General features: G+C 46.8%; 1 protein-coding gene across 4 annotated transcripts in view; it reads left to right on the top strand.

Annotated features, from left to right (window-relative positions):
• LOC136776325 (transcription factor Sox-2-like) overlaps positions 1-24,838 on the top strand; it is a 71,722-nt gene that overhangs the window by 35,357 nt on the left and 11,527 nt on the right. For 2 of the 4 annotated variants that reach the window (XR_010823055.1, XR_010823056.1), the window contains exon 3: positions 21,645-21,771. The exons of the other annotated variants lie outside the window; for them this stretch is intronic. The gene's annotated coding sequence lies outside the window, so the exon portion shown is untranslated. The remainder of the gene's footprint in view (positions 1-21,644; positions 21,772-24,838) is intronic. 4 annotated transcript variants of the gene reach the window in all.

The raw sequence follows: 24,838 nt of genomic DNA, 5'->3' as shown, positions 1-24,838 counted from the left end.
AATTTTCTACCTGCACGAGTCGCGTGCATTGGCCGAGTCTATCGGTCTACCACAGGCTCCTTCGTAATTCCAAGGACGGGACTCGGTTGTATGTGTTAAACGAAAAAATTAACGTCCTTTAGGTATCTTCAAGGTCAAATATATTTTTTTGTTCATTTAAGAAGGAGAGTGGGATGTTTCGTCGAGTACAAAAAAAAAGTGCGTGCGGAGAAATGAAACTTTTCCAGCGAAAATTTTGTCCCCGTTTTGAAACACCCTGTATAATGCAGGAATAAGCCACGCCCACAAAAGTTTTTCACGCCCACATCGTTGCACTTGGATGAAATCTCGCAAAAAGATAGCATTACCATAGGCGTAGAAAGAGTCACTAATAGTAATAATCCGATTACGTATTCAGTCCCGATAGAATCAATTCTCTAGTCTTGTCTGAAAATTACACGTTGCCGGGACTACAAGTTACGTGGAGATTGCTGAGATTTTCATAAGTGAGTGAACGAGTAAATTTTCATAAGTGGCTGAACGAGTTAATTTTCTCGTAATAACCGTCCGTTCCCACTGCACTGCGATTGAGTAATAGCGCTGAGAATACGGTAGGTATAATTCTTGCACATGCACATCGGACACTCGTGCGTTAGAGAGATGGAATAATCGACTTTAAGAATTATCGAGTATTTTCTCCTTGGTACGAATCGCATCATCCACACAAGGAAACTCTTCTTCGCCTCGCGTACTCCAGTTGATATCGTTCGTCGAGGGTGCAGTATATAGTGTTTTTGCCTGATGGATTTATCGAGACGCGGAAAAAAGGGAATTTCTGGAGACATCAGGAAGGAGTTAGGACTCGGAAGGAATGATTCGGAAGGAACGATAGAGAGAAGCCAGGGTGATAGAGGAGGGTCAGGGTTTTTTTTTTTTTTTTTTAATGCGATTAAGCCTCTTATCAGATGTCACTTTCGTTTCTTGCGCGATCACGTCGCCAAACTCGTTTGTCATCGCGCGACGTCCACGGGGGGTTGCATGATTTACTTCCGCCCCGACCAACAGCCACCCCCTCTCGCCCCGAAAATACGCCGATTCTCGTTCATCCCTCCTCCCCTGCAAGAAACCCGCTACCGATAGCCTAATGGACCGTGACAAAAACGTAATTACTCCTGCTGTCCCTGAAATATAACTCCCTGGGGCCTCTCTCGACTCTACAGGAAAAATTAGTACTTTGGAAATAATACAATTTATAGAAAATTGTCCAAGTTTAAAAACTATTTTTTATCACTAAAAGCAACGAGAATATTTAAGCCAATTGATTTAATATTGTTATACGAATACTAATCGGTGTCTTAACCATTTAATATTTCATTAAATTGCGGATATTGCAAATTCTACTGTGTAAAATAACAATATAAATTGCTATTAATTTAACAATTTACACACCGAGGAAAGAATGTGGTGAATAATACTGTACAATGTAGCAATTTGTATTCTAAATTCCAACGATATAATATTCTATTAATGTCGTAACAAAATAGTTTAAACGTTTTAATTACCATATATATTATATATCACACCGACTATATTCTTCGCGAAGAAAAATACTTTTCACTGCTCGAATCCTCTCCCAGCCGCAGCTATACCTGCCCACACGAAAAATTTCAATAACCCGCTCATCCGCGCCATTTGGCTCGCGACTCGTGGAAATTGAAGAGAGGCTCGCGGTTGCCCGGTGGAATTTAGTTGAACCAAGGAAGTATCTCTCGATGGGACAAAGAAACAAAGGACGAAAGCATCGAGGCTGCAGTGGGGTGGTATCTCGTAGAAATTTTCGCCAAGCAGAATCGGAGAATTAGTTTGGCGAAGCGAAGAGAGGAGAGAGAAGGTGAGTGCGTTGAAAAGAGGTATAACGTGGAGGGAGGGTATTTATGGTGGTATAAACGTCTTGGAATGGAGAGTGGTTGGGGGAGAGAAGCGCGTTGAGAGCGCGTGGTTCGTTTCGGGGGTGGGGGAGGGGGGAGGGGATGGATGGAAGAAAAATAGTGCGAATGCACGACGTGAAATCGTTCGTGAAAGCTCGCGTGCTGCACGCACGTCCCGTGGACGTGTCAGGAAACATCCTGGGATTCGTTAAGGTTGGCCGTTAACGCCTTTGCGCCCCCCCCCTCCCCCCCCCCCCCTCCCCGACCCCTCTCGGCGGCATAACGCCGGCTTAGTGTCGCATTAGCGGCTATCCCAGGAGGGAAAAATAAAGCGAGGAAAGCTTGCCGAGAAAGAATCCAACTAACCTTACATATATACATATATGTACACACCTTCTCTCCACACCTTCGCTGTATCATCCATCCTTTAAATTTAATTACGAAATATACAACCACGCGGAAAAAAATCTGCCACGTGTCAGAAACGAGCCATTTTCGTTCCATCGACAGGTTCGAATATCGAGGCAAATCGCTGGATTTTTCATCGATATAAACTATATATATATGTATATGTTTATCGACCCCCATCGAAGCGTGTATCAAAATAACGAGTGAAGTTGGCAACGAAGCGATGATATTTTTTAGGGCAGGGCCGCCATTGTGGTTGTGTGTTTGCGCGTAAGCGAGGAGGTTTCGGTATAGGAGCTAATGAATGGAGTGATCGGTGAAGGACAATTTTTTCAGGTGATAAGGCATTAAAGTCGGCGGGAAAGCGACGGAGCGGAATCGAATCGATAAATCAGCGTCGACCGACAAAGCAGGAAGAATTCAATCGAGCATTACTCCCCAGGCAGCGCTAAGTGTCTCCAGGGGTAATTAATTATTAATTGGGATTACTCGACCCCACCGACCTCTCAACGACGTAACGACTTCCTCCGGGGCTCCCCCAAGACAAACGAGTCTCCACCCCGCTGCCGTGCCGTGTCGGCGAACTCTACGAATTTTTCGTCCCCTTACACCCTCTGCCATACCTCGTGCACTCTCTCTCTCTCTCTCTCTCTCTCTCTCTCTCTCTCTCTCTTTCTCTCTTTCTCACATTATCATTCGCCTAATTTTCCTAATTTCGTTTCCGTGGAATGCTAAGAGTTTTGTAGTATTTTTTTTTTAGGAAACAATGGAAAAATCGAGCGATCGAATGGAGAGGAGGGAGACTGACTGGGTATTATTGGGAAAAAGTTTGCTTTTGGCAAAAAGTTGGTAGCAGACTCTCTGGAGAGCAGGTCTGGACTGAGTGGGAGGGAGGGACGAGACGGCGAGGACCGGTCTTGTCGGAGAGCCGCGCGCGAGTCGTTCGTGTGTGTCGTTACACGAGTTCCGATCCCCCAGAAGCACCCCAGTTTGTCAAAGCGACCCTTCGGTGTCGCTTACAAGACAGCAAATTTGTCTCAGATAAGCAAAACAAACACTCCGCGGGAGAATCAGAGGACTTTCTCTCTTTTGCTTAGCTACGTCTCTCTCTCTCTCTCTTGCGTATTTTCTTTTTTTTTTGTGCCACGCTCCTGTGGAATGCGCTACTCCTACTACCGTTCCTCGAAAAATTCACCGAGTCTCTGACTTGGCCATTTCATTTTTCTCGTTTGCCGATCGAAAGACTACTGGTTTCCCCCCCCCCCCCCCCCCCACCCCTCGCCCTCTATTTACAATTAAAACATCATGCTAGCTATACAAATGAAACAATGTAATTCTCGAGGAAACTATTCATGAGAAAAGATAAATTTTGGCATAGTTCCTGAAGACCTTGCCCGATTATTAATCATTCGTCGGACCAAGCAACCGATGATTATCGCTTCCAAAAAGCAGGATCATTGATCGAAGGATCGATAAAACTGTCCAACCACGTTCAGGTATATATTAAGAACCTAACGTATCTATTAGAATTCAAAAATCCCAACGGAAAGATTCATTTCGAACAGCATCATTATCCGACCCGATAAAATCTCAGTTTTCCTACGTGAAAATGCAAAGGAAAACTCTTCATTGAAATTTAAATGTCGCCAGCATCCAAGGTTTTACTTTCATTCTTACCAAACGTTCTTAATTTTTAATATAGAACAATTCTTTTTATATATTTTACAACTTCAATATTTTTCTGCCAACTAGCGTGACTTAAAAATCAGGGTTGAAGTGGGAAGAAGGTGAGAGTGATCAGGCAATAAGAGGTTTCTCCACGGTACTCTGGTAAAAAAAAAAAAAAAAAAAAAAGTAGAAGAGGGATGGGAGAAAGAAAAGTGTACAGAAAGGATCAAGAATATTGCATTGTGCGAATAAGAAAGCTGACGTTTACACGCAAGTTAACAACGGCTGTAATGAAGTCGCCAGTGCAATACTATCGGTAAAAGGGGAGAATTTGTATTATGCACGAACCGTCCACAAATAAACACGAGAAGACGAACCTTCCGAGAAGGATAAAATCTAATGTATGCAAATCCCACGAATGGATAAAACGCGAGGCTGGAATGGCTCTCTTCTCGGAAGCCACGTTTTCGTTCCGTTCCTGCATTAATTGTCCCATAAATCCAAGCACGAGGAGAGTCACGTGACCTCGCTTCGATCAACGCACATCGATTTCCCCGATGTACGAAAAATCGCCAAGAGCGTTTCCTTTCTTCCCTTCGCCGCCCGTGTCGAGTTTCCACGAAGAAAAAAAATCGATGGATTAGCGTGGCTTCCCGGAACGCTCGGCCGAGCAAGACAATGAACTTTCGGAAATCTCAAAGCGAACATTTTCCATCCTCGGCCCCCGTCTGTTCGATTTTCCGACCGATCGCGTCCGGAAAAACTGAATTTTCCTCCAAAAATTTCCCGAGTTTTCCATTTTCCATGCACGAGTTATACGAACTCGTCCGATTAACTAATTCACCATCGGTGCACTAGCGATATTCCAATCGCTTTAAAATAGACTATACATATCAAACGAAGCGGCTCCATTGTGGAATTACGTAACGCGATTAGGTCGAGCGAATCCAATCGAATGATACGGGCGATTTTTTACGACAACGTTGTGACATTCGTCGATGAAATTATTCATAGCTTATTATCGAGAATGATGCGCGTTGGGCGAGTGTTGGAGGGGTTCGATATTAGCTGTATAAGAGGGAGGGGGGGGGGGGAGGGGTGAAGGAGTCACGAGAGCACAGCTTCTCTCTGGTCGAAAGTGAAACGAATGGGATCGGTAAAGGATTGCAGTGACGATAATGTCGTCCTAAATGCGATTCAACGGCGAGAATTTCTTGTTGCGCACGAGAGCACCATCAGCGGGATCAGCAACAGCCAGCGTCCATCCAGACTGCGTGGAATTCGTTCTGCCGGCTTTTTCGAGGGGTTGCAGGGGCAGCTGCGCGAAAAAAGAAAATTTCAGCCCCAGCTGGCCCTCGCTCGCTCGCTCGCTTTCTCTCTCTCTCTCTCTCGCTCTCAAGAATCCCCTAGGGTTACCCGCCGCACCGTACAGTACGTGTACCACCGATACACGTCCAACAACCGATCTCCACACGTGCCTTGCTACGCTACTCCATCCAAACTACCATTCGACACGCCTTTCCACCACTCTCCCGCATCTATCCCGAAATATTCCCTTTTCCATCCTCCTGTATGTGTGTCTCTCTCTCTCTCTCTCTCTCTACCTCTATATGTGTACACACGTATATACCGATGGATAAATAACATCGATCGATCCTAACCTCGAAACTCATCGTAGGAGATTCCAAGAAAATTTTTCCCGCCAAATTTTCTTTCGCGAGAAAATTGGCTTTTCCGGAGAACAAAAGTAAACGAAGAGTAATGAAAAGCGAGTGTTATTGTTTTTCCGGGGAGTTTTACGAGTTGTTTAACGCTGATTCGTTGAGCAAAGGAAATCAGGGCACGTTGAAACTTTGGACGGAGGTGTAATCCAGCGTGTCATTCGATTATTCGTCGTAATAAAATCGAATGACGAGCCAATAAAATATTTATGGAATCGAGTATACCGTGCACACTGGCACGAAACGCCTCGCCAGAGTTTTCCCCGGTGGTTACACGATGTTTACCCCTCGAGCAACCCCTAAGGGTTGCTGCTGCGTTCTGCCACATGCGCACACACACAGGGATGCGCGAGAACACGAATGCTCAATGGTAGAACCGATGACAACCACAAGTTTCGCTGGCCGATCCGATGAGCTCCCTCTTCAGCAATCTCGCGCGTGCCACTCTCCAAGATCATTATCTTCGTCACCCCTTCCCCCCTCTTGATCTTCCATTTTTTCCCTTGTATTTCTGCACGAGGATCGTCGAATCGATCATCCTTTCCCTAGGGATTCTACATTTTTTTAACGGTACTCTTGATACTTCTCGGACAATCAGAAGAGGAGTTAAAAATTCTACGCTTAATATTTTTTAAAGGGGCAAGAAGGGGTGTAATTGGAATGCAGGAAGCAAAGTTTATGTATATATATAGGAAGGAGACTCTCGGATTTATTAGTGAGTTTGAAGGAAGTCGAGGTTTCGACGCGTAACTCAACATCCACGTGATGTTGACTGATTATCAGTGCAGGACGTTTCAGAGATTGTAATCTTACAGTTACCAGTGTAATACCCCATAAATTCCCCGTATGGAATATCGAACGAAACCTATATATATATAAAACCATAAGGATTTATTCCAATCGTTCGTTAGAAAGAAAATTCACGACTGATCCCCGTGTGTTTCTCGGAGGAATTCTAAATATAAAAGAAAAAAGGTAAAAATTAATTTTAGCAGCCTACATTCTTGAAGAGAAACGTGGAAAGCATTATTGACGCGCCAGAGGATGGACTTTGTGAAAAGATTCGGTGAATTTTCGGGGGAATGGAAAAATTTCTATTGGAAAGATGAAGTTGTCGAGTCGAAGAGCGAGGGTGGGAGGGAGTGGTGAGGAGGAAGAAGAAGAAGAAGCAGTATTTGGAGGGTCGGGGTGGGGCGGAAAATCGTGAATCGACAAGCGTGACCGAGCGCACGGTTTATATTGTTTCACGCGTTGAACGCTGGATGGAAAATCGTCCGTGGGACTTGAATGGCCGACGTTTGGTGCTGCTGGGGTCGGCAGGTGGGGGCAGAACGGAAATACGACGTCATCGAGCGGTGCCGAGAGGTGCGAAGACGTTTCACGGAATTGCACGGCGATTTAAACCTCGTTACGTCGGTAATTCTTCAAAGTCCCTTCGCTTGACTTGCAGAAAACGAGAAGCGTCAGCGAGAAGGACGAAAATTTCGTCTCTGTACTTTCCTATTCGATAAATCAATCCTGCGCAGTGGTAATTCTCGTTTCGCTCTTTTCCCCGATGTTAATCGCGATGAAATGCAGTGACGCGGAATTTTCTAAAATTATAATACGAAAAGGGAGCATAGTTTGAGGAGAGCGTGGTGTGGGGGGGGGGGGGGGGGGGAGTAAGGAACGTTATAAGAAGGCGAACGTGAAAGCGTCAATCGGATTTCCGATGGGCGATAAAATTTTTGCCATGCTGACCGTAGGCAAAAAAGCGGTGAAGCATGCACGTGCATGCATATCGTGGATTTCGAGTGCTGGCAACGACCAACCACCAGCAATATGGCACTTGTGATACATGCGCGTATAACCGTGTACAGTACTCGTAATACTCTTCTGCGGCACAGCCAGTCGACTGGGCTGGCTGGGACGCTGGGAGTTGGAACTGCGAAATGAATACTTCTCCCCCACTCGAGACTCGCGTCGGTAGCCATTTTTATATTTCCTTAGATATGACCCCAACCACTTACCACTGCACGACCACGTATCTGCCGCTGCGGACCCCAACTCTCTCTCTCTCTCTCTCTCTCTCTCTCTCTCGTCTATTTATACATTCATTTGCTAATATTTACCCATCGTGCGTTTACAGTTTGTTATATTCAAACTCTCTCTTTCTCTATGTAGAAAAATTCTTATTACAACGGTACTAATAATCGCACGATAGGGTTAACAATTTAAAGAGGAACGTGTAAGGAAAATCGACAAGTTTTTGATAAGAGATTATATTGGCAACGATCCCTAATTGGTTTATAAAAATCCCCCAACGATAACGGACACCTGTTGACGGAACAAAAATATGGCGGTTTGTCAAGGTAAACCGCAGCGTGACGGGGAAAAATTAAGGAAATCACGTGACGTTGTTTATTCGATGCGACATGTGCATTTCCGGATAGTATCGGCAGTTGGAATCTTGCTGCAGAGGCGCTGATTAATAATTACGGCCATTGTCGACACTGCTAAACGCTTTAATCAATGTCATCGGGCCAATTTCCGATCCTGCCCAGGAAATTACGTGCTACGCCACCGAAACGCAACCGGAAGTTGTAATTTATGAAGCAGCCTGCCGATCCAGAACTGTCCGCTCGATCCTCTCTCTCGCTTCCACAGAGATCCACACACACACACACACACACACAAACATACTTTTATTCGCCAGTCGTTTTTTTGCATGGTCCACACAGTCCGGTGGCCCGAACGATTTTTGTCAAACCGAAGAAAACGTTCGATTTCCGTTGAAAATCTTGCGGAGATTTTCCAACGACACGATCGTCGGATGTCTGAGACATTTTGGAAGCGAGAACTCGACACGTATAGGAGCGGCCTGGGCTACCTGTCGCAGGTGCGAAAAACTTCGGACACGATTTCCTCGATGAGGATGGCATTGAAGGACCGAAGCAGCTTGGGGTACGTAAGCCTTTCCCTCCTTGCCACAGGTGGCTCCTAAGCCGATTAGACACAGCACGCCGGACAATTTGTTGACGAAACTCAATCCTTGTTTCACGCCGCTACTCTTTTCCGTCTCTTCTTCCTCTGCCACTTTCTTAATATCCTATATATATAATAATATACACTTTTCCACTCTTCCTATACACTACTTTTTTTTCTTTCATCCTCCACTTCCACTCCACCTCCCCCCCCCCCTTAGGTCACTTCTGAACAATCCCTTAAGGCGATCCTCGACCGGCTCACCGACCATAATCTCCAACGATCTATGATCCAGAGCCAAGGATATTTATGCAAGATCAGCGTGACAGGTGGATCTCTCGCTCGTCCCGCCCGCCTTAAAAGTACATCGAACTAAGAGGCTTTATTGCATTAAATCTCCCCCCCCCCCCCCCCCCAAGACCTTAATTGAATTATTTTTCAAGAACCCTCCCAAAACGTATACGATCGACAATTTGCCGGGCAGCACACGCTTTTACGAGGAGCGAGATAATTTTTGATAGAGCGCGTGTCGCACGATTCCTTCGACAATGGTTTTATTGGTCGAATATGCGCGTTAAAGAAGCCCGTATCTCTGTTCCTCTTTGTCGAGCGTTGACGGTTGACGCGCGCGGCGCTAATTTATCGCTCTCGAGCAAAGCCGAACGTTTCTCGGATCTTCGAGGGACGAAGAAGCCTCGTGTTTTTAATCAGCTTAGTCGACTGCCGAGCCTGAATGCCCCAATGAAATTTTACAAATTATCGCTGAAAGCTGCTTTATACACAAACGAATGAAGCTTGTCCCAAATATTTTCCTCGCGACTCGATTCTCCGCTGCTACCGTTACACTTTGCCAACGCTCGACTCGTCGAATCGTCCGATGTAGAATGGCTGTATAGTCGCGAGTCGGTGTACACATAAACAAATCTGACTGTCCTTCTCGCTCGCAGAGGCAAAGCGTACACGCCTCGTGTACGTTCAGAGAGCACAAAGCTCACGGATTGTTTTCGATGCTCGTTTCGAGTCCTCGGAATTTCTGCGAACTCGAGAGACGAAAAAGTCCTCTTTGTTGACGCTCGCGCCACGGAATAAGAGAGTTAATGATTTTAGTTTTGTGTGTATTGTTAAACGATCGGAAAAGTTTCGCGGACTTTTCGTGCGGTTTAATCGGACGTGCAAGTTCGTCGAGTCGGGAAAGTTCCTCAACAGGTGGGGGGGGGGGGGGGGGGGGAGTTTTGGAAGGCAGGCAGGCACTTGAATTTCGCCATTGGCGCGATTGGACGCGGGCCACTCGCTATCGAAGCCTTCGGACGCTTATCTCGAAAACCGCAAATAAAAACTTTCTCTGCTTGTGAGGTGCGGCGGAGAAACTCGGTGGAACGCTGCGTGAGACTCGCGGTGTTTTCGAGGTTTGCCTTGTGCAGTGGTGGAGTCGGGGGAAGGGGGGGGGCGCCTTCCCGGAACGCACACGAGACGCCACGCGCAATAAAGCAGAAAAGGCTGGAAATGCCGCGAGAAAACACTCCCTCCCCTTTGTTCTCCAACATTTAAGTTATTCAGTGGCGTATCTCTTGATAAGAGGCCCCCAAGCCGAGACAATAAGGAAACGCGAAACTTGCTAATAGTTCGCCAACTTGTACCTTGTACTCTTTTGAATAATTATTCAAACGTTTACTACCACACCCACCACTCTCAGACACAAACGCTCTCCTAAACGTTTCTCCTCCAGTCGCGCGGCGCGCGCGCGCGCGTGCGACAATAACAACAATATTTATAATAACACAATGCTAGACGCCGCGGCAGCAGCGTGATTTTCCAAAGCTCGCTTCGGCGAAAAATTGAAATGGGAAACGATTGAAACGAAGCTGCGCGATTCAATGAGAAATATAATTAAGGGACTATCCAGCGCTCTGTAATTTCAACGAGTTTTTGATGGAGACGCGATAATTGAAAGATAATGGGGAAGATAATTAGCTGCGAAAACGCGGGATGTCCTTGACAAAGGGGGTCCTATTTTCGCGGTTGGTTGCTTGTTCGAGGATGCTGGAAGGGGGAGAGGAGGGGGTAGAAAAGAGAATCGAGGCGTCTAATCTGTCGGCAGTGATCAGGATGGAATATCGATGATGAAGTCTCGGAGTTCTTTGAAGTTGGCCGTTCTCTCTCAACGGGGGAGCCAACCGCTCTCCAATCCCCCTCCCCCGAAAGACTCGTCCTTATCCTCGGCATCCGCAGGACCACTTTTCGTCTGTCGGGACTCATCTGCTCTCTCTCCCTCTCTCTCTCTCTCTCTCTCTCTCTCTCTCTCTCTCTCTCTCTCTGACTCAGTCCTTAAATATTCCAAGAATAAAACTCCGGTCACCGATACAGTATCGGAGTGGTCTTTCCAGAGGGGGGAGGGGGGGGGGATGAGGACAAAGTGCAATTTTCCGTGTATCGATTAAAAATGTCTGTGAGAAAAATTGAGAGTGAATGAGAGTGCGGGAAGACTGGAGTGAGGACGCGAGGGGGTGAAGAAGAAGATTGGGGGGAGGGAGGGGGAAAGGCAAGGGTCGTAAGGCAGCAGGCAAGAAGCCTAGACAAAGCTGCGATCATAAAAGTGTCCGTTTTGATGGTCGATGCTGCTTTATGGCCACCGTGCTAGGAACACCCTGCTATACACTGCAGACCTCTCCTGCAGGTAACCGTCCATCCCGTCCTTTTCGTCCTTCTTTTCTCCTTCTTGCTCTCCAGTCTCCTCGAGCTCCTCCGTAGACAGCAACACGCCTACCAACCTTCCAACACTAATTGCCGTTAATCCTTCGGAAAAACGTCGTCACCCTTGCCAATCGCCAACCAGACACCGTTTCACCAACAACTCGACTAACCATCTCACCTTCCGCAAACGTTCCATCTTCCACCCCCTCGCGCAACAGCTGCCCTAATATATTTACACGACCGTTATCCTGAGACTCGCATCCTTTGCTGTTTTCACAAATATTCACTCCGCAACGTTCTCCAGGTTACGTATATAGGCTCGAAAGAAAGAGACGAGTTAATTTCAGGTATCGTACAATTAAGAGGATTTTATGGAGGCGAGGGAGAGTAATTTATTTTCACGAATTTACTCTATATTTCCATGATCGCCCTTTTTACACCCTCGCATCCTCTCATTTTCACAAATATTCGTTATCCAGCGTTTTTAAGCTCGCATACAGTCGAAGAAAGAGCGAGGAGACGACCATGAAATTTCAGGTGTCCTACTATTAAAACGATTTCACAGGGGGCGGGGGACGGTAATTCATTACGACGAAAAGACAAAGCGAGTTTTAAACGACACTGGCGAAGATGGATGGAGCAGGGCGAGAAGGAGTAGGAAGAAGAAGAAGAAGAAGAAGAACGTGGTGAGCTCATTAGTGGTGACATGGGATGTTTCTCTTTTTTCTGCCAAGCAACGGTCGATTCTCAAACGGATGGGCGGATTGTTACGGACAAACCGCAACAAGTCAAACCCCCAGCGACGACACTTTCCAAGACAATGGACGGAGCCGCCTCCCCCTCCCCCTCGCAAAGATAAATTTGTTTTCACCAGGCCGTACTAGCTCCGAAACATCGCGGACCGATTTTCCACTTTTCTAATTTTCTCGTCACGCAAATCAACGAAATTTACAACTTTACTCTTTACCCACAACGCTACAGCTTCCACCTTTTGCATAATTCAACGTTCGACGCTGCATCCGTGCATTTTTGCCACTTTTCTCGGCCCCGTCCCTCTCTCGACTCTTTGGAAATGAGAGTATAAATTAAGCTGATTTCCAGCAGAAGAGTGTAAACAATGGAGCGACGGGACGTGGACTCGCAGCGAGCCAGCGGCGACTCCTCGTGTTCGAGTCAGTATTGTTGATACTCGTGGTAGAACGTACGTATATCAGATAGGGTGTGAGAAGAGTGCATTTCCAGTTGAAATTTCTGCCTCCGGCGGCGTGTGGTTTTCACGTTAATGGCGCTACGTGGACTACACGCAACTTTATCAGTTAACGAAATCGCGGAATTTGCGGAGCTGCAAAAGCCCCGTTGGTCCGGGAGAACTTTGCATTGACTCTACCTCCCCCCCCCCCTCCCTCCCTCACACACACCATATCTATCGACTGCTAGTTTATGTTACGCGTACGTTATTCGACTCTGGCCGCCAGATACGCGAGCTACTACCTCGCTATCGGCTCGTTTCCAGATTTCACCCCGCCCTTATTTACTTCCCACCCCGTTTCATTGTCCAACCCCCACCCCTTTATCGGAAATTCATGGAGAAAAACATTTCATTCGTGGCAAAAAACCAATCGATTCTCTCGATTACCACGATTCGATTTTCCAGCTTTTCCCTTATCGGGAAAATTCGTCTTCGGCGTCGTCCTCCTCTGCTTTATGGGACGAAGAATTTTGTGGAATCTAGATCGGTGCTCGGGCCCCAGGAAAATCTTCCGAGCAGTGTATATATGTTTGCACGTGTGTGTGCGTGTTGTCACGGCGGAGCTGCTGGGTGGTACCCGACACCACCGGTGCGACACTTTCAGCGTGGCAGCTTATAGCTGCGAGTAATACGAGAAGTCGCGTAGATGACATCGAGTGTACCGTGGTCGAGCTGCAAGAAAATCGCGCTGTGAAACTGCGAGCTGCAGCCTGCACGGCGCGACGCGACGCGACGCGACGTCGAGACCAGCACGTGCGCACTGGCCGGCCAAAGGAGAACTTCCGAGAAGCCGGTAACGGGATATCCGCACCGAAGCGGAATCACTCCGAAGCAAAATTTTCATTTCGCCTAGCGGGAGAATTCCTTCCAATCCGTTCCTCCACTCTCGATCCTCTGACATGACGCCGGGATCGAAATATCCCTCCCCATTTTCCATTTTCCACTCGCACTAGAGTCTCGAGGTGTTTTTCTTCGGTGAGAGTTTTCGGGACGGAAGGAAAGTCGAGTAAATCATATTGTTGGCTCGGCTTGCGCGAACCTTGTCCGTCTCCCATCTGTTTTTCTTTTCTGGAAGGGTATACGTATCGCTCACGTGCACTCGGTATGTTTGGCACGTGAGTTACCGCATGCATCCAGCCAATTTGCCATTTTCCACGTTTTCCTCCGCTCGATCCTGCAGCGTTTGGAATTTTCTCGAATTTTATTTGGCTTCTCTCGGAGGTGCAGTGTGCTATATATATATATATATATATATATGTAATAATATCGCAACGCTGCGGGTTATTTGGTCGAGGAGCTGGCGGTGCCACTAATTACCGCAGGAACCAAGGATTAAGTTGGTATAGCGAAGCTGAGAGGTGGCCCGTGCTTTCCGCAGGGTTTCTTCGTGTTTGCGTGGGCGTTTCTGCCGCTCGGACACTGCGGGCTTCCCGCGTGAAAAAATGCCAGAGGCTTTGCGCGCGCCCCACGCAACGCGCAGCCTGCAGTTTCTCTCAGTGTTTCGCCAGTGATAAACACGCCAAGTTACGATTTCTCGGAGCCGGAGCCCCCCATCCCCCCTTCTCACTCTTTTTCGTCCCTCCGCACACGAGAGACGACACGCGTCCCCAGGTACCACAGAAAATTAAACGTTCGCGCCGAAAAGCCATTTCTTTCCCCTCTCCCCCCCTCCCCCCTCCTCTCTTGGCTATTTTATATTTTCAACCCCCTCCTCCTTCCCTCGTCCACCGCCCACCCCCCCCCTCCCCTCCCTTCCCTCTCCTCTCGCCATCGATGTCTCTCGCTAAACGCTCGCCAAAAGATAAATGGCCTGCTCGATCGATTCTGAGAATATTATTACGAGCCAGCTGCTTAACGACAAAATAAATCATTATGCAACGTACCACGTTTATATTCCTATACGGTTTTTCTCATCCACCAACTCGAATCTTTCATTAATTAATTCCTCTTTAATTCTGCAACAGCTCGATCGATCGTATTTTCTCGCAAATATCTTTCGCGAGATCGACCGGTACTCCAATTTTCTAGTTTTTTTCTGGTATAGGAAGGAGAATCGTGTTTTTTTGGGACTCATCGTGCGAATTTTGCATTTTTTGGGCCTTGCGTACGACCTTCGGTGAGGAAATGTGGAAATTTGGTATTTGGTGCTTGGTGGTTTTCGAATGGGTGGGGGGAGCAGCAGCAGCGGAAGCAGGCGAGGCCCCGCTGGTTTTGCTCGCGCGCTGGAGGGCCCAGAGGGCCGAGCGAGGGCCAAGAGTTCGCGGTGGGGCCCGTTCATCAGAGGCAACTTGTCACGCCGCTGGGCATCGGGCATAAATTTCTCTCCGTAATGTGACAGCTCCCCCTCCACATGTTTCCCTTCCCTCAGCCCCACCACCAACCGCCTCTTACCACGAGAAACGAACTTGGGCCCCACCGAGAGAATTCATACACCGGGTGCTCGGTAATTCTTTACCAAACTCGTACTTCCCCCCTTCCACCTCTGCAATACCTCGATCATTTTCACCCAACGTCTCACTCAAATCCACCAACCTTCCTCAATTTCCTAAAACAAATGTACAAAATCTGCTATGAATACACAAAATAAATCAAACGAATATCGCTATAGCCACGTGCATATAGTTTCATAAACAATTAAGCGAATAAACAAAAATAACTCGAATCAAATCAAATTAAATTAAACTCGTCGATATCAAATAAATATTCATTAAAATCAATTGCGGGTCTCGATGCACCGTTCGCCACATTATTTGTTTAAACCAAGTCATTTTTTCATTAATTACCTGCACACCTTCGCGAAACGCTTGATAAATTTTGAAATTCAGCCTCGAAGTCTCTGACCGACATACAGCAGCGAATATTCGTGCGAGAGCACAAAGCAGCGATGGCAAAATTTATCGATAAATTGGATTTTGCACTGTCCTTACATTCCCACTCCTTTTTGGATATTATCGGACGGATAGGACAGGGGGGGGGGGGGAGGGGTAGAGGAGAATTCGCAGGTGGCAGAGAGAGGAACTGCATCGATAATTTTGCGAGAGAGAAATCCGGTATTGGCTATATATATATAGCTCCGAGCTGCGATAACGTGGCTGATATCGTTTGCTTTCTGGGTTCGCGCAGACGAGGCGATGCTTCGCTCGTTGCTGCTGCCGTTGGTTTGCGTTTGGGGAGGGGGGGGGGGGGGTGTAGGTGGTGATGGTAGAGGGGGGGGGAGGGCAGTTTCCTCCTTTCCGCCGGAACTCGATAGCCATCGACTGGCTGATGCCACCAACACACACACACACTAACGTGCTTCCGCATTTTCACCCATACACAGAAAACGCATTATCGTAGGTACCGCGTAAAAATCCCTCATTCTCGTAATTATCCGTTTCCTCGTTCGGAGAATTTTATTGCTGCCCGTGCTATAAACCGCACCATCGCTGCTGCGCGTCCCACAATTTTCAATCGAACCTAAAACTTCAACCTTCTCTCCCCTTTTCACTATATATAGCAATAATATTATAATCTCGATAGGTAGCTCGTCGCACATTTTCATCGCTCGACCACGCAATCGCGTCAGATATTTCCGATCCGCGGTGTAAATTCGCCGGAGATTGCGAGTGATAAACAAGTGGAATTAGATTTATGACGGCTCGGCGGTATTGCCAAACCTTGGAGGGGCCGTAATTTTCTCACACGTTCAATCTTCGAGGCTGTAACACCTACGAGAGCGGCTTATTAATCACTGACACTCGGTACTTTCGTCCTTCCATCTCCGCGCACATACTAAATGATCCTTCCACTCTCTCACCTCGCAGTTACCACCTGACGGACAAATACACCGTTTGGACTCTCCAACGCCTCGTCGAGTCTCGGCCTTCGATTCCTCCAACCCAAGCAGCATATTTGAGTCAGGAATTGGAGAACAATTAAGTTATCGAGTAAATTATGTCGATAATTGAATCATGGATATTCAATTGCACGAAAATCTTCGTATTCTCGTGGGTCGTCACTCGAGAGGCAGGGTTGCTTAACTTTGGCTCAAGGAGGAGGTGGAGCGAGATGGAGAAGAGTGGTTTGGGGGGCGGGGGGAGTATTAATCTCGCGAAGATACAATGGTGAAAAGTCGTAACGGCGGCACGTCATTCCTCAGCGAGCTCCTCATCACTCTCGGGACCGAGCCGTGACCAATCCGGAATAAATATTGGCGATTATTAAGCGGCCAGTTTCTCCCCTCCCTCCCCCCCACCCCTCTCTTTCGGTGCGAGCTTTCTCGAACGAAGAACAGCACACGGAGACGCTTGAGACGTTAAGTGGGCCCATTAGCCGCGTTCCTTCCTACGTTCCTGCATTCCAAAGCTAACCTAACTTAACCTCTCGTCTCACCTGCCACGCGCGCTTCAGGAATCCAACCCCGTTTCAACCCTGGATCCGTCTCTTTCCTAAATTATATACACGTTGGAACGAGACGTGTCTCTGCGTTTGGTATTAAATTAAGGATCGAGGAAAAAGGTTTTCCATCGATTTCCCAAATGCAGAACTCGAAGGGTTTGTCCATAGTGAGTTTTGCTGAAATAACGAGTATTCCTCCCCGAAGACAGTCGTATATATTATAAGGAGGGGGATGCGAAATGTGATCAGGGAAAATTCCAGGTTAAATGAAGAGAGGATCATTGGGGGAATGATTTGTAAGGAGGTGCGAGATGGAAGGGCCGACAAAGGGCCCGAGAGTCATCATGACGAATACACGTTGCAAGGGAGCGAGCTGCGAGAGAGGTTCGTGCATGGATGGAAAGGAAGAAGAATCCTTTCTGGCTAGGATGAAGATGTCACCGTGGAGGACCTGACCCCACTGCAGGAGTCAGCGAATTCCTCGAGCGATCGATCCGCGAGCCCATGTCACGATGAAGTTATCCGTTCTCTGTCACTTCTCTTACTTCTTCGTCCTCCTCTTCTTCTTCCTCGCCTCTCGCAGCTCCACTCCCCCCCCCCCCCCTCCATCCTCCTTTTCTTCAGGCACGTGTGCAACTCTTCTTCCTCGCATTCTCCACTATTTAATCTTGATCGATCGTTCTTTCCATTCCACGCCTGAAAATGACACCTCGAACTCCATCGCTTTTTCAACCTGAAAGCCTTCTTTCTCCTCGGTAACCTTCGTAATGCGCACGATGCATCTCGCTGATTCCCGTGTAATTATTCCTCCGAGAGCGTGGACCAAACGTGCCATGCGTACTATATATATATATATGTGTGTGTGTGTAGGTGCACTGCTCTTTTCGGAGAGACGTGCTGCGAGGTTCTCTGCAGTTTTATTGGTACGCTGCGAGGACAGGGGGGGGGGGGGGATGGAAAAAAGGGAAAATCGAGAGGAAGGAGTAAATAAAATAGGAAGGAAGAGAAGATGGAGAGACATCGGAACTCGAAACGATGCTGCGGACTGGCAGTTTTTATGGATTCCGGTTCGCTTGAACTTCCGGTTAGCGATCTCATCTCCAAACAAGCTTCCCTCCCTCTCTCACTCTCTCTTCCTGAACCATCCTCTCTACGATTCATTCTCCCGTACAACCCCTCGCGACCTCGTCCAGTCAAACTCACCCCGACTCGCCACCCCCCCCCCCTCCTACCCCTTTATCGCTATCGAGCCTGCACCTTCCAATTCCAACCGCGCTCCATTTCGCTCTCTTTTTCCTAGAGCTAGCTCTCTCTCTCTCTCTCTCTCTCTCATCCCAGTTTATCCTTCTCCAGTTCGTCGCGTCCTCGTACTTCCGTTTCCTGCGAGTGATTTGTCAAGTGAACATGGAAAATCGCCGAGGTTACGATTGACGACTCTCGGCGTCCAGAACTATCGCATATATATATATATATATATAAGAACAAGATATTGCTGATATGCATGAAAAATCGAGGCGAGACTCGATTGGAAAAGAAGAGGGATGGTTATAATCCTCAAATATACAATTAATTATTCGAAACCTAATTTTAATTTCTTATCTACTTAGAATATCAGAAATTTATATATAAGCATTGTGATGTTAAAGCGGACACTAAAATTTAGTAAATTTTTCTGTGAAAAATATCATATAACACCAGTATCGAAATAATATGAAATTTCGTATCCTGCAGAATTCTCTTGATGCAATTTTCAGGAAGTATTATGCCCTTTAAGGGTTGTCTTCTCTCTCGTATCGTCTGCATGGCAAATGCTCTTGATTTTAGCTCGTTTCTTGGCAACTGTCGTACAAGGAGATAAGAGGGAGCGAGAGGGGTGCAAAGAAAAATATAGGAGAGAGAGAGAGAGAGAGAGAGAGAGTTGTGCGAGCAGCTGATAAGAGAGCGTGTCTCGCGTGTCTTCGTGCATAAAATTAACTGACGAATTTGCAGCGCGCGCACGCGAGTTAATTTGCTAGCGGAGCCTCCCTAAGACACCTTGTCGCATCGTGGAAAGCGACGTCTACTCCGAGACTTCATTAACACTCCACTAATTAGTCACTCCTCGCTCCCTAAACTAATCTTACGCCACGACTTTTTCTTGCCAGAATTCACCATCCCTCTATGATATCAACATTCTCCGCCGTTTCTTCGTCTCCCTCCTCCACTTCCGGTTAATATCGACGGTTCAAAGGTCAAACGTAGTCGTTTCCAGGCGTCGTGGGAGGAGGGAAGAAAGCAAGATGGAGTTTCTGGATTAGGTCGATGTATACGAGATGTATTTTAGTTGGTTTTTCCATGGGAATGGATGGAAGTGTATATATATATATATATAGGAGGGGGGGGGGGGGAGTAGTGGGGGATACGTTGTTATCGACGGCTTGCGCATAAACAGAAAACTCAGCTGGCCGAGGTTATCGCGAGATATACACGGCCGTCTCTGGTTGGCTGAGCCGCAGCTTCGGCCTGGCTGGCCTCCGGGTTGGCTGACACAGGCGAATCCTCCATTTCGTTCCGTTCTGTTTCCTCGTTTCTGCCTCCGCTCCTTCCCACCCGCCCTCTTCCTTCGCCAGATATCTCACACACCATCACCTGTAACCTCCCCACTTTCAAAAAAATTAGAAAAATAATTTTAACTACCGATGCAGCTCCAAGCAAATTTTTTATACTCATTTAGAAAGAGAAGGGAGTAGAGCGAGTAACAAGAGTGTGCCGAAAGAGATTCCTTGAGTTTTTTCAAAGAAAGAATATCCTTGCACTCTGTACTAAAATCTCACGTACCATCTTTTTTAAACTACACTTTCAAGAAAAAAAACATCAAGCAGAAACGCAGCTGAAAGAAAATGTTATATAGCGAGTTCGAGGGGGGGGGGGGCAGTATGAGTAATAATAATAATAGTAGTAGTAGGAGCGTGGAAGGAGAGATTCGTCGAGTTTAGTCGAAGCGAGAGTACAATAGTGATTACGGGGCGATTCGCGAGCAATTAAAGCCAAGTGGCCGGAGCAAACATCGATCGGTCGGAGTGCACAAGGGGAATTGGTGGTAAAGCACTGCGAATAGAAAGCACACACGTCGTGCAGAGGCTGTCCCGGTTTGTCCATTGCGCCGAGGAGTAGGGGGGGGTACCGGTTGTAGACTCTCAAATATTTGCCAGTCCGGGCAAACACCACTCGTACCATTGTTCCTCCGCGCTACTATGTGTAAATTTAATCTTTCCGGACCCCGAGAATAAGCACCACGTGCTTGCACGATCTTGCAAACTACCGCCTGTGCTATATCTCCCCTCCCCCACCTCCTTCCCCAAACATAACCTAAAAGCATACAGGTCTAAACCGACGGAGTAACGAATGCACAAAAAATGCAATATTTTCTTTTCTATAAAATCCTCGCGCGCGGTACAATGGATCAATTTTCAAGTTCTCCCGATAGATTCAGGAATTTCCTATCGCAACTCAAGCATGCGCGTTTAGGTCAAGCCGATCGACGAGTCTCGCACGATTCCGTGACATTCCCGACGTATGGAAGAGAGTTTTCTCGCCGTGGGCGTACGCTAGATTGGAGTGGAGCGGAGAAGGTAACGAAGAGCCGGTTCATTACTCGGTATCTCGTGACATTTGCGGGCCTCGTAAATGAGACGTAGCAGAGGAGGTGAGAGCGCTCGGAGCCGTCTCGTTACGGCCATCCATCACTTTTGCACCTCCACGGAGGTGTCTTATATAGCAAGAAACGCGTTCCGCTCTTCATTTTCTTATACTCCTCGGATCTTTCAGCTGCTTTCTCTCTCCCCCCTCCACGTCCAGTCCCGCTCCCACTCCCACTACCGCTCCACGTCCAATTCCCTATGCTGCATTCTCAATCTATATATATATATATTAGAGTGGCCATTAAAAAAAAAATTTTTTCCGGTGCTTTTATTTTGTTAAGAATGATGGAAAAAGAGGAATCAAATTTTTTTAGATTTTTTTGAAGCCGTTAAATGGTGCCGATATCGTTTTTAAAGTTAAAAATCCGATGTTCTTCCACTTTTTCGAGGTTAGATGTAAACCAAAATTCTAATAAGCTTTTAATTTGTCAAAAATTATGAAAAAAAGAGATCCTCGAATTTATAGAATTTTTTGAAGCCGTTAAATTGTGCTAATATCGATTTTAAAATGAAAATTTAGATTTATTGAAAACGATTTAACGAAATTATAAATTAATATTGTGCTTTGAAAAGTCCTTTAGTTAAATTGCAAGAAAATGTCATAAAAAAAACATTAATCCAGCACAATATTAATTTATAATTTTGTTAAATCGTTTTCAATAAATCTAAATTTTTAATTTTAAAAACGATATCGGCACCATTTAACGGCTTCAAAAAAATCTAAAAAAATTTGATTCCTCTTTTTTCATCATTTTTAACAAAATAAAAGCACCGGAAAAAATTTTCTTTTTTTATGGCCACCCTAATATATATATATAGTGCTCTGGAAGATTAACAGAAATGTCCATTTTTTGGGGGCTGAAAATTTCAAGGACACGACGCAGGGACGAGAAATATATATATATATATATATATTAGTATACCAATCGTAATACCAGCTGGTCACTCATGGTATATGCGTGCCTGGTTTGTGTTGCAGGGATTGGAACGCGACGGGCAACGTCCGCGTACAAGAATCCTGGCCGACGTGAGCGGCTTTCGCGACGACCACCTCTAAATTCTTCAGCGGCGAAGGATTAGGATCCTTGAGAGTTTTGCGCGAAACGGTGAGTTACATTTCAATAGTTCACTTATAACTCCACATGCAGATATATGCGAGTCGCTCGACGATTGCACGAGTCCCGAGGGATAATTATGTTCGGTTGTTATGGATAAATGTGTGATATAGCTATATATATATATTATTTTTGTGCTTTGAGAAAGAATCGAGTCGACGATGCAAACGTGCACCGATCTATGTGTGTGTGCGTGTGTTTTAGAAGTGGGGGGGGGGGGGGCGTCCAGTGGGAAGCAAAAGAGAGGCAAAGCAAAGCGAAGAGGATCGTTTGGGCCGCGAACAGGTCGGGGTAGATTAGTTTCAGGAGTGATCGGCGGGTAGAATCGGTCTGGAAGATCGTTGGATCGATCGATCGATCTCCGAAGGAGAGATCTCACGGCGTGACCGATTCCTCCCGATCGAGTGGCGCGGCCAGTTAAAGCGGGACCCAGCAGTGTTTTGCCCCAGTTTCACTTGACAGGTCGATCTCCACGCCGATTTCGTTCCGCTCAAGCAAACTGCTCGATTTCCTCGCTCGATAATATCCAGCCTCCTCTCGGAATCCAATCCGGATCGCCGAAAATCCCCCTGGATCCCGCGTGTCAACGATCTAACCTTAATTAAGTCCAGCCCTTTAAGATCTGCACGCTTCGCGAGACGAGGAGGAACGAAAGGTGCCGTGCGTCGAAGAAAAGAGGATGACCGTTCGGGACGTTGAAAATCGGTCCGGTCGTTTGGAGAAGCTGACTCGTTGCATCTCGGTCCCGTATGTGGCAAAGGATCTCCTCTTCAGGGTTTAGGAGTGGACGGGAAGCGCGATAGAGTTTGACAAAAATTCGGTTAACGGTGGTGGGGGGGAGGGGGGCGGTACTGGACGATTTTACTCGAAGAGAATAACTGAATTTCTGGAGTTTAGGCCGAGGGCCGATCGAGGAACGGGACGTAGTACATCGGCCGTTGCCCATCAGCGGTGTCGCGATCCGGAATTTTCTCCAGAAGAAAAATATGGTTGATTTGCGAGCAGAAGAGCGAGGAAGAGAGAGGAGCGATCGGTGAGAGGGTATAGTTGCGAGGTTCGAGGGGGAAGAATGCGCAGAGTCATCATCCGATCGAGCCAGCAGCCTTGAAGAGGTACCCGAAGTTCTTCCAACGAGCACGACAGCTATGAAATCGCCGCTGATTGCTCCTCCCTCGCCTCCAGCCAATCCCCCTTTAACCCCTCGAGAGGAAACCCCCCAAAATCCCCCCTCCCTTCCACTGAAAAATACCTCCAAAATCGCCCGCGAAATTCTACATTTTTTTCTCTCGCAAATTTCTGCCCCCCTTTGGTCCCCATTCTTTCCTCCTTTCTTCAAAAATCGCTCAATAGCACTATGAACCTTGCACGCTCCCCCTTCCCCTCCCAATGTGATCCAGCGTCGTTCAACATCGTCACCCACTCCCCCCCCCCCCCTCTCCAACTCCTCGTTGAAACGATCGATTAATTGGTGCACTTATTGATTTTTCCCTTTTTTCTTCCAGCGATTCTTCACCATTTTTCTCGCTGCTGGAATAACGCTGATTCACGAAAACAAGAAAATCCAGAAGGGAGGATACGGCCGAGATTAACTCGTCAAACGTGACGCCTGTTGTCTTAGCAACTTCGTAATTCCCGCTGGATACGCGTCCAATGGCTTATTTCAGCCAATTAACCGGCTGATATCCTTTCCTCCTCGCACCTGCAAAAACTCACTTTTCACCCTACGCTTATATTTTAGATAAACAGATGCGTCTGCTTCGGGTGAAAACTTCATTTCTTCCTCGATTCTTTTCTCGAATAAAAGTTAACGTTGCGTAAATACTTCGGAGTAAATTGTACACGAGAATTGGTAAAACCATATATAGATAATCCTTCCGGAGAATTTTAAAGAATCTACACTCCTGGCCTTCTTCTTGCGCAGTGGTTGTCAATCGGAGATTCTTTCGTGGAATTTTTTGCGACGAAGAAGAGTTTGGCTAAATTTCGCTGGTGTCTTTTGATGTTGGGTCAGAGGGTTGATAGTTATGGTCGAGAAGGAGGAAGGATGATGTTGGAGGGGGGGGGGGGGGGGGGAGGCGAGCTGTCGAAGGTGAGAGAAGGAGGTGGGGCCGTCGAAGATCGGGCGAGAAATCGAGTTCGTCCAGTCATCCAGCATAACGAGCTTCGGCTTCTTCCGTGAGCTTGTGAAAGCTCTCCTTACCCCATCTATCGTGATTGGCCGATCCATCGTTCCTAACCTCAGCACCGACTGCCACGAATCGTCGCTCCTCGTCACACGTTGCCTCTATTAGCGATCGACGAGTTTTCTCGATAAACTATCGTGCCTCAAAAGTATAATAATAACATTTGAGAGTGAAAGGCAGAAAATTGGAATTCAAAATTCTTGCAAATCAACGTACAACCCTGATATAAATGGAGGTATATATATATATCGAAGAAAAGTATTTCGGTTAATTTCGGTGGGATTATTCCCGGTGGAGACTCTGAGCGTTAAATGCGCGTAGAATTCCCATCCAGGTATTTTCTGTCAGTTACCGCCGAGTTCCTGTGGATGACACAATCTTTGTGACGCTGCTCCTTCAGAACCTGGGAAAACATCGCGCACTGGGACTACTCGCTGGAACTGTCACTGACAGGGCATCTCATTCTCGTAAAAATAATTACATTGACTGGGCGAGGACGAAAGGGTTTGGGGGGAGTAAAATCCAACACGCGGGACCACACCGAGAAACTCGTAATGGAAGGGCTGAAATTATAAGGGTAGCCACTCGCAATTACCATAGCTTTTGTCCCAATCTTATGGCTGATAAATTGTGAAATGGAATTCATTTCTACCAGCTCGCTTATGCCATTCATCGATTAATATCGTTCTCCAATTTATATCCCGTAAAAATTCTTATTGCTCTTCTTCGATGCGGACAATTTGCCAGAGGACCACGAAAACTTTTCCAGATTGTTTTCCTCTGGATAAATTTAAGGAACATATTTGTACCAATTATTTATTTATTTCTTGCATAATCCTGATGAGTAGTAGGGGGGGGGGGGGGGGGTAAAAGGA

The sequence above is a fragment of the Prorops nasuta genome, unplaced genomic scaffold (genome assembly GCF_024137725.1).
Source record: "Prorops nasuta isolate Cenicafe-Biocafe unplaced genomic scaffold, Cenicafe_Pnas_1.2 PNAS00009, whole genome shotgun sequence".
Taxonomy (NCBI): Eukaryota; Metazoa; Arthropoda; class Insecta; order Hymenoptera; family Bethylidae; genus Prorops; species Prorops nasuta.
Note: the sequence above shows the minus strand (reverse complement) of the source record. Positions and strands in the feature narration are given on the sequence as shown.